General features: G+C 42.2%; 1 protein-coding gene across 1 annotated transcript in view; it reads left to right on the forward strand.

Annotated features, from left to right (window-relative positions):
• The window catches only part of arid4b (AT-rich interaction domain 4B), a 159,693-nt gene that overhangs the window by 107,970 nt on the left and 38,403 nt on the right, over window positions 1–13,320 (forward strand). The gene's annotated exons all lie outside the window — the stretch shown is intronic.

Below are 13,320 nucleotides of genomic sequence, written 5' to 3' on the forward strand. Positions count from 1 at the left end.
GTATTAACTGTATTTTTTATAATCACATTTGATCAAAACAGTCTGCTGAAACACTTTGATTGACATTCTCCCTTTGTACGTGTCATCAGAGGGGAGAAGCCCCGCCCACTAGTGACCATCTCTCCCTTATTAGCATAGGACGGTATTCTTATTTTTGAATCTGGCACTATGCTGACACAGGCATTTGTAGCTCCGCCCTTTTCTGATAAGAGCACAATCTCATTAGCATTTAAAGCGACAGTAACCAAAACACCACAATTAGGATTAAAGGCTAAAAAGGTAAATTTCAGAAAGTTTGAAAACATTATTTGTGTGGTGTTTTGAACTGAAACTTCACACACACACTCTAGGGACATGGAAAGTGGTATAATAGGTCACCTTTAAAGAAATAGTTTACCCAAAAATGAAAATTAATCCACAATTTAGTCACCCTCAAGCTGTCCTTGGTGTTTATGTGTTTTTTTTCTGTCAGACAAACACATGTGATTTTACAGCTTTTTTTATTCTTAATAAATTTGCAACAATTTCTAAAACTCTTTTTCCACATTGTCATTATGGGGGATTGTGTGTAGAATGTTGAGGAAATAAATGAATTTAATCCATTTTAGAATAAGGCTGTAACATAAACAAATGTGGAAAAAGTGAAGCGCTATCAATACTTTCCGGATGCTCTGTAAGAAGTATTTTAAGAGTAATATACTGTATAATGTTATACAGTAACACCAAACCCCAAGGGCTTCCGGCAAGACGTGTCTATTCCTGGAGCTTCCTCTATAAATGTATCTGACGTCATACGTTGTATACTTTAGTCGTAAATAACATGCATTGGTCCGCCATTGATGATTGGAGTTTATGATAAAAATTAAATATTTCTGTTACAAAAACATCGACCGCTTCATAAAACATGTTAACCCCCTGGCAGCATATGGGTTATTTTGATCATGGATTTATTCTGTTTTAAATACTTCAAAATAAAAGTCACTTTCCAACATTATGCAGCATGAAGAGCCAAGATAATATTTAAAACTATTCTGACTGTGTTCGCCTGATAGAAAAAAGTCCACCGATGGAGTCTTGAGGATGAGTAAATTATGGGGTAATTTTCATTTTTGGGTGAACTGCTCCTTTCAATGGGTCCTATAATGGCCTTTTTCAAAATGTAATATAAAATCAGACTCCTTCAACATTTCTCACATTATCACAGCTTATTCGCTGTACCAAAATACGACCAACTCAGTCAAACTGTGGCAGAACAAATTCATTTTGATAGTGTCAGATATATTTGATAGAAAGGTGCAGAATGTAATGGATGACAGTCCGCCTGGAGTGTCTGCTGTAAAACACATCCATAAAAGCTGAATTCCAGCAGATTCTTCACTACCTGATGCTTTTTAGTGCACTGACGATGAAGAGATTTAAGTCACAGTTTCATTTATTTGACTTTCCGAACTTGCATAAATAAAAAAAGTATCTAAAAATAATAAAAAATATCTAAAATAATATCTTGTGTCTGAATAATGTTTGAATTGACTGTAAAGTGTCTCCAAGATTGTATCTGTGACATTTCAGATCATAATATTTAAAAAAACATTTATTATATCATGTTATAAAGCCCCCTTTATGATACAATTTTGTGTCTTTAAATGCAAATGAGCTGTTTTGCTCCTCCCACTTTTCAGAGGAGGGCGGAGCCTTTGCAGCTTGTGCCTCACGTGCTACTCTGGCAACAACAAACAAAACATCTGCATGCGTTATAGTGCGTTGCCAGATATATTAAGCACAAAACATCTGCGCAGACATGAAGTGCACATTTAATTGATTCATAAACAATACTATAGTAATTTATGGTAAATTCTATAATCTTTTATGTGTTGTGGTGAAACTATTGTTGATATGGGAACACAACATCTATAGTAAAATAATCATATGTCCCAATACAGTACTACTATATTATAATACTACTATAGGGTATATACATCAGCGGTTCCCAACAGTGGGGTCCTGGCACACAAGGGGGCCTCAGCAAGCTCTGTGGGGGGTTGCGTCATATTTAATAAAAAATTTAGCAATGGACAATTAGGCGACACAGGCTCATTCTGTGTATCGTAGCCCTACAGGCGTTTCTGGAGACCGCGAATTACGTAGCCAGAGGTACGTATGGCTGCATTTAATTTTTTATTTTTTTTAACGAACGCTACGGGGTGGTGTGACGCCGTTCCTTTTCACGCTTACCAGCTGACCGCTTACCTCCGTATGAACGGCATTCCAGCTGCAACCAGTTTGTCACGTTAGCGCACCATGTTAGTCGGTGGACTTGAGGCGCAGAGAGGAGTTGACCATGATGACGGGGTTCGAGTCCGGTGAAGAGCGGTTCCAGAAAGCAGGTAAAACAAAAGCAGAATCCAAAATATTAAAAAAACAAGTGAATAGCAGGGTGAGAATGTGGTCAAATCTGAAAACTTGGTAAAAAAAAAACAGACGGGGGCTTTTATTTTTGCATTGCTTCACTGTAAAAAGTATGACCTAGATCTAACTTATAAAAAGTGAGGCAAGTGGCTGCATCGGACGTTTTAGATTGAATCAACTTCCAGCCTTTTTTAAGTATATTAAACACTAAAACATTGCTTAAAACAAATGTAACAAAATTAAGTTGAGCCAACTAATATTTCTAAAATTACTCAAATCAGATAAACTTACTTTTTTTGTTAAACCTAACTTATTTATACATTGCTATATGTTGCCTGAACCTATTTTAATTAGGTATTAAGAACTTTATTATCTAAATAAAATTAACCATGCATATGTCATTTAAAATAAATTCAATTGACCTCTGGCTGTAACCTCAGAAAATAAATCTTCATTTCTATATTCTACGCACAATATACAGTGATTAAGTAAAAACAGATAAACAGACTTTAAGGTCAATAACAATTAAACAAGAATGGGAAGATGGATTAAAGACCATAGCATTTATTCAATGTCAACCAGTGTCCCTTTTAAAAGTGACTACAAAACAGGCCATTAATGTGGCTGCACATACACAGTACATAAATAAAAACATTAATAATGCCAGATCCTACTGAGAAATCATCTAAGACAACTCAGTAAGGAGATCTGCATACTTTGATGAAGATTTAGGATGCATAAGGTCCAGTCCCACAAAGAGTCTCTGATACATGTCAAATAATGTATACAGTTTTGATGTAAGTCGAGGACATCAGTAAGTCCAAACAGGAGCCATCATGCATTTGACAGGTTTGGTAAACCTCTGACAGTCCTATGATTATCCAAACTGTGTTGGGCTGATGGCAAATTTTTCCCGTGGGCAGCCGCATGCACCTCTGATTCCACACATCTCTATTGGTGGAGAGAAAAAAGAAACAGGAGTTCAGGTGGTTGATACTAAATAATATTAAATAGCTGAATACTAAATAGCAAATATCTTACATAAACTACAAGTCAAGTTACAAAAGTGCAGTGAGAATGATACATGGATGAAACACCTTAGTTTATCAGTTAAAATGTACCTTAGTTAAACTTCTGTATTAAAAAAAAGGCTATATAGGTTATTGTGTACTTGCATTATTCCAGGTGTTTTTAAGAATCAAATTCTAAAGAAAACTGTGATTTTATTCAGTGTAACAGTGTATGGTATTTTGGTTGCCTGTCAATCAAGGAATTATTTAAATTTAGGTATTACATTTTCAGTTTATTTTTGCAACTTATAAAGCATAAAAATATGTATGTAATGGCGAATATAAAAATCTATGATTTCACTGTCATCTTCATTTTGCACCAAACTTTGCATAAGTCATAATACAAAATTAAATAAATACATTACCATTTTACATATTACATTAAGGTTTACAATACATTTTTGCTGAAGCTACTTTTAATTGACCTTTTCTCCAAATTTAATGTTACTGGCAACTGACAGTTCAGTGAATCAGTGTTTTCAGTTAGCTTTAGTGAAAGACTGACAGATAATAAGAAAATGCATTAGGATATTTTTTACTGTTTGTTCATTGCACACATACAAAAAAAATCTTCAGATATTAAATGTAATTCTATGGAGCCCACTATTGTTTGCAATTTTACCCATGTTTTACTTGCCTGCAAATAATTATAGCTGTAATTATACCTAATGTTTTTCTTAACAAAATCAACTAAATCACTTTGGTATCTAAAGACCAAGAAAATGCATTTTAGAATGAGGTGCGTACATTTTAAATGGTTCTGTAAACATAAATGTAATTTAAGTTCAAATAAATTATAAATCTGTAATTTATTCACATTGCAGTATTAACAAAAAACGTATGGACTAAATCTCTAAAACACAAACCTTAAGCTACTTAATGTTACGCTAAACACAAACTACTTAACCGTTCCATACGTTTCTGCATTTAATATGCATCCTTAATGTGCTGATAATAACTTCGGTTAGCTACCCAAGTTAGCGCTAGCAAACTGCACCTACCCCCCGACCGCCCACCAGAGACCTTGTTAATCCGTTCTGTAACGTTAGTTATACCTACTAAGTGTTTTAAAACTACTTTAACATTTTTTTTCTCAGGACAATCACTTTTAATCGTTAGCATGAACTAGCGTTGGTTAGCGTTAGCCAACTTAGCTTTTCATGTGAGAGCAGTCTGTTACCTGACGTTTGTCATGGATTGGTCAGGCTCTCACGACCCCCACTCACGAAGATCACCATCACCTGACTTCTAATGAGCACACAGCTGCATCACATTCACGAGCACCAGATAAAAGCACAGCACTCCAGTCGCTCATTGTCCGGGCTCGTCTCGACGAAAGCGGACAACTGAGCGACCACTCAGCGTAGTCATCCTCAGCTAAACAAACGATTTACTTACCTGTTCTCTTTGTATTCCTCCTAGTCTTCCTGGTCCTCCCGAATCGTCCTGTCTTCCAGTCCTTCCAAGTCTGTGTCATCCTCTGTCAGCTGTATCTGGTGTGTGCTGTCCATCCTCGTGTATTCCTGTTACCCAGCCACGGAGGAAAAGACCCCAACATCATTCCTGATCCTCCTGGCTATCCTTCATGTGCTCCTTGTTGTCATTCAATAAACACCCTAACGTTTCCTTACCTCTGTCTCCTGTCCGCTTCATAACAGAAGCCCGGACCCATAACGACGACAACATGAGCACCCTCGATCACTTTCAAGAGCTGGTGGACCAGTTGAAGCGGATTCTACAGCCACCAGCTCCACTTTCCAACGCACCACCAGCACCGAGCACTTCCGCCTCCACAGTTTCTTCTTCGGCCCTTCCTTCCAGTCCCATGGCCCGACCAGCGCCCTACTCAGGCGGAGCGGGGGAGTGCAATGGTTTTCTGTTACAATGTTCCCTCATATTCGAAATGCAACCTTCTCTATATCCCACAGATAAGTCAAAGATCGCCTACATCGTATCACTACTCTCTGGACCTGCACTTAAATGGGCTGAGACGATCTGGAACCAAGCCGGGCCGGTCATGAATTCCATCACTACCTTCACGGAGTATTTCAAAGAGGTGTTTGGACGTTCTGATGGGGAAGTAGCCGCTGGAGAGCAGCTGTATCATCTAAAGCAAGGTACTCTATCTACACAGGAATATGCTCTCCGGTTTCGCACTCTAGCAGCTGCAAGTGGATGGAATGAGAGATCGTTGTTGACCACGTACCGGCTCGGCTTGGAACCCACTCTCCGAATCCAGCTGGCCACATTAGATGATACAATGGGTCTGGAGAGATTCATCCAACATTCTCTCCGATGTTCCGATCGTCTCCGTTCCTATCAACAGGACACCATCACCCCCTCGTCTGCACTCCTCCAATCGCCTGAGTCAACAGCCTCTCCAGAACCAGAACCCATGATAATAGAGTCTGGAAGACTGACATCAGCGGAACGACAGAGGAGGCTGACCCGGGGTCTGTGTCTATACTGCGGTGTCAGTGGACACACCCGTATGGAGTGTCCCCTTCGTCCCATTCGGACTTCAGTGAGTGTATTCAGTACGAATATTGAACAATGTAAACCACTTACTACCACCGTACAAATAACTACTGCCTCTATTTCTCTCCTTGTCACAGCCCTCATCGACTCCGGGTCAGCAGGGAACTTCATCTCCCAATCCCTCTGTCGTCAACTCCACCTCCGTACTGAGGCGTCCTCGCATATATACCAGATACAACCGATAACCCAGTGCACTCGATCTTCGACCCGTATCCATCGACAATGCGAAGACATCCTTCTTCAAGTGGGGCTGTTACATCAAGAGAGGATTCAATTTCTGGTTCTGGAGGGTGCAAATATGGACATCATTCTAGGGCGCCCGTGGCTGGTGAAGCACGATCCCATCATCTCTTGGGGCACAGGAGAGATAAAGAAATGGGGATCTGGATGTACACCTACCTGTTTTCCAAATCTCCCTCTTCAAGGTCGGAACCCCATTTCTTTGTTTGCAACATCGGTCGAGAGCCCTCCTGAGAAGCAGTCTATCCACATTCCTAAGGAGTACAGCTCCTTTCATGATGTCTTCTGCCCCAAGAGAGCTTCCCAGCTACCGCCGCATCGGCCATGGGACTGCGCGATCGACCTAGTTCCAGATGCCCAGTTGCCAAGAGGTAGGATCTACCCGCTCTCGCTTCCAGAGAATCAGGCAATGGAAGATTACATAAGGGAGGCTCTGAGTCAGGGGTACATACGTCACTCAAAATCACCAGCCGCCTCAAGCTTCTTCTTTGTGGCCAAGAAGGACGGAGGGCTGCGTCCATGCATCGACTACAGGGTCCTAAATAACGGTACAGTAAAATACCGATATCCCCTTCCTCTGGTACCAGCCGCTTTGGAACAGCTCCGAGAAGCTAAAGTCTTCACTAAATTGGACCTCCGCAGCGCGTATAATCTGATAAGAATACGTGAGGGGGACCAATGGAAGACAGCATTCGTGACCCCTACTGGCCACTATGAATATGAGGTCATGCCTTACGGTCTGGTCAACGCCCCCTCCGTATTCCAAAACTTCATTCATGAAGTCCTCCGGGAGTTTCTTCACCACTTTGTAATAGTGTACATAGATGACATCCTCATTTACTCCCGGAGTGAGGCCGAACATCGCCAACACGTTGCGGAGGTCCTACACACATTGAGAGAACATCACCTCTACCTCAAAGCGGAGAAATGCTCATTCCACCAGAAGTCGATTCATTTCTTGGGATACATCATTGATCAAACCGGTATACGTATGGATGGGAAGAAAATTGAGGCTGTTCTATCCTGGTCAGAACCCACTTCCATTAAGGAGCTCCAGAGGTTTCTTGGGTTTGCTAACTTTTATAGACGGTTTATCAAGGACTACAGCAGGATTACATCACCTCTCACTAATCTCCTCAAGGGTAAACCCAAAGGACTGGAGTGGACCAAAGAAGCAGCCGCAGCCTTCCGCCTTCTTAAGAAGGAGTTCACAAGGGCCCCACTCCTGACTCATCCTGACCCAAATCTTCCTTTCGTGGTGGAAGTGGACGCATCCACCACCGGCGTCGGGGCAGTATTATCTCAACATCATGATACACCGCCCCGACTGCATCCCTGTGCCTATTTCTCTCGGAAGTTGAGCCCGGCGGAGCAGAATTACAGCATAGGAGACAGGGAGCTGCTAGCAATCAAGCTAGCCTTGGAGGAGTGGCGTCACTGGTTGGAGGGAGCCAAACATCCGTTCCAGGTGATCACAGATCACAAAAACCTCCAATATATCAAAGAGGCCAAGAGACTATGTCCACGTCAAGCCAGATGGTCACTTTTCTTCTCACGTTTTGATTTCTCCATTTCCTATCGTCCAGGACCCAAGAATCTAAGAGCAGACGCTCTCTCTCGTTTACACGAGCATCACGATCATGAAGAACTCCCAACGAAGATTCTTCCCGAACACATCTCCATTTGTCCGATCACCTGGAACGCTCCTCCAGTCGTTGCCACTCCGGAAGCCCCTGCTCCGCCGGGATGCCCTCCTCATCGGCAGTTCATACCACCTGAACACCGGGTAGATCTGATCCACTCCTTACATACCTCGCTAGGCACTGGACATCCAGGGATCAACAATACTCTCTCGCTAGTATCCCAACGATTCTGGTGGCCAAACATGGCAAGGGATGTGAGGCAATATGTTCAGGGCTGTAAGGACTGTGCCCAATCCAAGAGCCCACGTCATCTACCCGCTGGAAAGCTCCATCCCTTGCCGATTCCGAACCGTCCCTGGTCACACCTAGGAGTGGACTTTATCACTGATCTCCCTTCGTCAGAAGGTAATACCTGTATTCTAGTCATAGTAGATAGATTCTCAAAGTTTGTCAAACTAATCCCTCTGAAAGGTCTTCCCACAGCCTTTGAAACAGCCGACAATATCTTTAATCAAGTCTTCAGGTCATTTGGTATTCCAGAAGATATTGTGTCGGACAGAGGTCCACAGTTCATCTCACGTCTATGGAAAGCCTTCTTCAAGCTCCTAGGTGTGGCCGTCAGCCTCTCTTCTGGATATCATCCCCAAACCAACGGGCAGACAGAGAGGAAGATTCAGGAGGTGGGACGGTTCCTGAGGACCTTCTGCAGTGGTCACCAGAGCTCCTGGAGCCAGTATTTGGGCTGGGCAGAATATGCCCAAAATTCACTGCGGCAACCCTCCACCGGACTCACGCCATTCCAGTGCGTCCTGGGCTTCCAACCACCGCTCTTTCCCTGGGATGGCGAACCATCTGATGTCCCCGCAGTGGATCACTGGTTCCGGGAGAGCGAGAGAGTCTGGGACGAGGCTCATCAACATCTGCAGAGGGCAGTCCGTCGAAGCAAGGTAACCGCCGATAGAAGAAGGTCTGAAGAACCCAGATACACACCCGGACAAAAGGTGTGGCTATCCACCCGGGACATACGCATGCGACTGCCCTCTCGCAAGTTAAGTCCCCGATTTGTTGGTCCCTTCACCATCGTGGAACAGGTTAACCCCGTCACCTACAAACTACAATTACCCTCTCACTACCGTATTCACCCTACATTCCACGTATCACTCCTGAAACCCTATCACGATCCTGTTCTTCCCTCCACAGAGCCTGACCACGAAGAGGAACCCCCTCCTCCACTGCTCCTAGAAGAAGGAGCCGTCTACGCAGTGAAGGAGATCTTGCGTTCCCGACGTCGTGGTGGCCAGTTGGAGTACCTGGTGGACTGGGAAGGGTACGGCCCCGAAGAAAGGACATGGGTTCCCAGAGCTGATATTCTCGATCCTAGTCTCATGGTGGAGTTTCATGAGAGCCACCCTGAGTTCCCAGCGCCTAGAGGCAGAGGGAGACCACCACGGCGTCGGAGGTGTCGGCCCTCAGGAGCGGGCCCTGGGGAGGGGGGTACTGTCATGGATTGGTCAGGCTCTCACGACCCCCACTCACGAAGATCACCATCACCTGACTTCTAATGAGCACACAGCTGCATCACATTCACGAGCACCAGATAAAAGCACAGCACTCCAGTCGCTCATTGTCCGGGCTCGTCTCGACGAAAGCGGACAACTGAGCGACCACTCAGCGTAGTCATCCTCAGCTAAACAAACGATTTACTTACCTGTTCTCTTTGTATTCCTCCTAGTCTTCCTGGTCCTCCCGAATCGTCCTGTCTTCCAGTCCTTCCAAGTCTGTGTCATCCTCTGTCAGCTGTATCTGGTGTGTGCTGTCCATCCTCGTGTATTCCTGTTACCCAGCCACGGAGGAAAAGACCCCAACATCATTCCTGATCCTCCTGGCTATCCTTCATGTGCTCCTTGTTGTCATTCAATAAACACCCTAACGTTTCCTTACCTCTGTCTCCTGTCCGCTTCATAACAACGTTACAGTACAATTTACAAGCTAAAACCTCACCTGCCTAGTGAAGTCGGCAGTTTAGCATGACTTTACAATTATCATTCGGCTACATTTGCAACTTACCGTGTTAATCAGATCCGCTGCTGCGAGCAGTAAATGTCGCCCCTTGTAGATGCTGCGTGTGTCTGGAAAGTGGCGGGCAGTGAAAATGGGGTCACGCAGAATTATTAAAATCACGTTTGATGAACAGACCTGCAGACATCGACAGCTGCTCTAATAAATTGTCTGTGTCAACTCACTTTTATAACATTTATTCTACACAATAACCACATACAAAAATCTACTCAAATAAATTGCATTAGTTTTATTTAAAATATACTGTTATATAAAAACGCATCTACTTTAAGTAAAGAATAAGCAAATTGATATTTTTTGGTATAAAACAAATATAATTAACTAGATTGCAATTATTTAAAGTATATAAAACCAACTTTGTGAGTGTAGCACTTTTTACAGTGTTGGATTGCGGGTCAATCGATAAAATTGGTTTGGTTTAGGGAAGGGGGAGGGTGGGTCAGTCGATCGTTCACTCAGTTAGTCAAAAAGTCAGTCGACAGCGGCCTCTGGTGGGTTTACGTGAGAACAGCAGGCGAATGTCACTTGCGAGGGAAATTTGAGATATTATCAAAAAAAAAAGCGGCCTCTCGTGAATTCGCGAAAACAAATACTGCAGAAAAATGTGCCACCGGGACATATTTTAGGGGTCTCCAGAAACACCTAGTACGTTTTCAGAATGAGCATGTTGCCTTAGTTCACTTTATCCCCCTGGCTGACCAAAATAATGGACAAATTTAAAATTCGTCCTCCACAAAAAAGACAGAATCTCCCTAATTCGCCTTCAGCAGCTAATACTAATTACCCAAGCATATTGGACCCAGGTGAGGAAGCTCCAAACATTTTGGGTCGCAGCGCTAGCAATACTGGAAACACGAAATGCAGGAAATGCCTACATACAGTGGTGTAGTCCTAAAAAAAAAAGGTGGTGTACTATTACCCACTATATACCCATGCTGTTTTATAATTTTACCTGAACGTTTCAGCGAGACATCATTAAGATAACTTCGAAAAACCCACAAAATTTTCTCACAGCTGCTGTGGTCATCAGGGGGCGGGGAATGGCGCAAAATATAAACAAAAATGCACCAATTGCAACTAATTAGAATGAGAGTTTTAAAAAAATTTGGTGTTCAGTTAAAGGGAAAGTCTAATCAGCAAAACAAGTGAGTATACCGAGGGTATATGCAATTATTGATCCTCAGAAGTCGTAATACCCAAACAGCTAGTGGAAAAAAGTAGGCAAACTGAGTATACGTGCGTATAGCCCCGACTACAACACTGCCTACATAGTTAACTGAACTATGCTTTTATTCCATTTTCTCAAAGCAAAGAGTCCTTGACCCAGCCACAGTGCATTATCTGCGCCAAAGTTCTAACGATATCCAAATTAATAAGACATTTGCAGACGACTCATCCCCAATACCACGACAAGCCCAGAGCATTTTTTGAGTTGACACACACCCAAAATGAGATGAGGGGCGCCTACAGAAACTGGAAAAAAATTGGCGACCAATATAGGGCCAATTTAAAGACCGAAGGCAAACGCTTTTCAGTTATAAACGGCCTACTGATGTTATGCTTTTATATTTTACATTAGGCTATTATTCGTGCAGTATCTACATACAGTAATACACATACCGTTTGTTTGAAAACAAAATTTTTTGTCATCCTTACCTCAAACTTATATGAGCAATAATGTCATTTAATGTTAAAAGGGCCTTACAATATTTTCTGGGGGAAAAGTAAGCTTCAGGCAAAAAAAGGTTGGGAGCCACTGATATTCACCACTTTTTACTATAGTAAAAACTAAGGTGTACTATATTATTTATTACACTTTAACAGTTTGCTATTGTCAGTACTACAGTATCCTGGAGCAGTCTTTAACAGTGTTGTAAACACTATCATAAACACTACCTGACAAAAAGTCTTGCCGTGGATCTCAGTTGTAAGAGCCCAGTTGAACTTCTAGTTGATCATTTGGAAAAGTGTCAGAAGGTGGATTTTTCCCATGAATCATCTGTTCTGCATCCCAATCATCACCAATACTGCAGAAGACCTACTGGAACCCACATGGAGCCAAGATTCTCACAGAGAAATCATGGTTTGGGGTTATATTCAGTATGGGGGCGTGCGAGAGATCTGCAGAGTGGATGATCAACATCAACAGCCTGAGGTATCAAGACATTTGTGCTGCCCATTACATTACAAACCACAGGAGAGGGCAAATTCTCCAGCAGGAGAGTGCTCCTTCTCATACTTCAGCCTCCACATCAAAGCTCCTGAAAGCAAAGAAGGTCAAGGTGCTCCAGGATTGGCCAGCCCAGTCACCAGACATGAACATTATTGAGTATTTCTGGGGTAAGATATAGGAGGAGGCATTAAAGATGAACACAAAGACTCTTGATGAACTCTGGGAGTCCTGCAAGAACGCTTTCTTCGCCATTCCAGATGACTTTATTAATCAGTGATTTGAGTCATGTCAGAGATGTATGGATGCAGTCCTCCAAGCTCATGATGGAGTCAGACACAATATTCATTCTGTTTCCACTGCAGCATGACCACATATTCTATACTGGACATTATTGAAGGTTCAGTGACCAGACTTTAGTCTAAGCAGAGTCAGACCTTACTGTCCTAATGAAATCATTCATAATCAAGCCATGATCATATTTTATTGGTCAAATAAGCGTAATCTAGAGGGCTTTGCCTTTCATATAAGACACTTCTGATATCAAATGATCAACTAGAATTGATTTAGACTTATTATTTGTAGTTCCGAAAACTTGGATTTTGTCAGGCAGTGTATAGTTTAATACACTACTTCAATATGGTTCAAAAATGCTACAGTGTTTATTATAAATTACTATAGTATTTTTTACATGTAAGTATTGAGAATAACTCTTGCTGGTACGCTTTTGCAGTTCTTTTTCATGCGCAAACAACAACATTGTGCATTAAAGGAAGTTGAATCTAAGTAAAAAATGCATAATAGGACCCTTTTTGTGTAAATCCATCATATTGATGTTGGATCCTGTCATGGTTGAGTGTTGGTGTGATCTGAAAGGATGAGACGCTTATTGAATCTGCATGCTGGCTGAAATGTTGGCTCTTCAGCTTGCTTTTCTCTCTCTCTCTCTCATTTCTCTCTTCTGTTCTCCACCAGCAGAATGTTTGATCGTAAGCCTTCAAACTCATCTCCAGCGAAAAAAGGCCTCTGTTCTTGTTTTCATTGTGGTTTTTACAACAAAACATTAATATCATATACTCAAAAATGTGTGCAAATAATCTCGAGTTAGATCTTTCACTATATACAAACAAAAAATGCTTTGTTTATTTTTTTTAGATGAATCAACTGAGCTTAA

This window comes from Danio aesculapii, chromosome 13 (assembly GCF_903798145.1).
Source record: "Danio aesculapii chromosome 13, fDanAes4.1, whole genome shotgun sequence".
Lineage (NCBI taxonomy): Eukaryota > Metazoa > Chordata > Actinopteri > Cypriniformes > Danionidae > Danio > Danio aesculapii.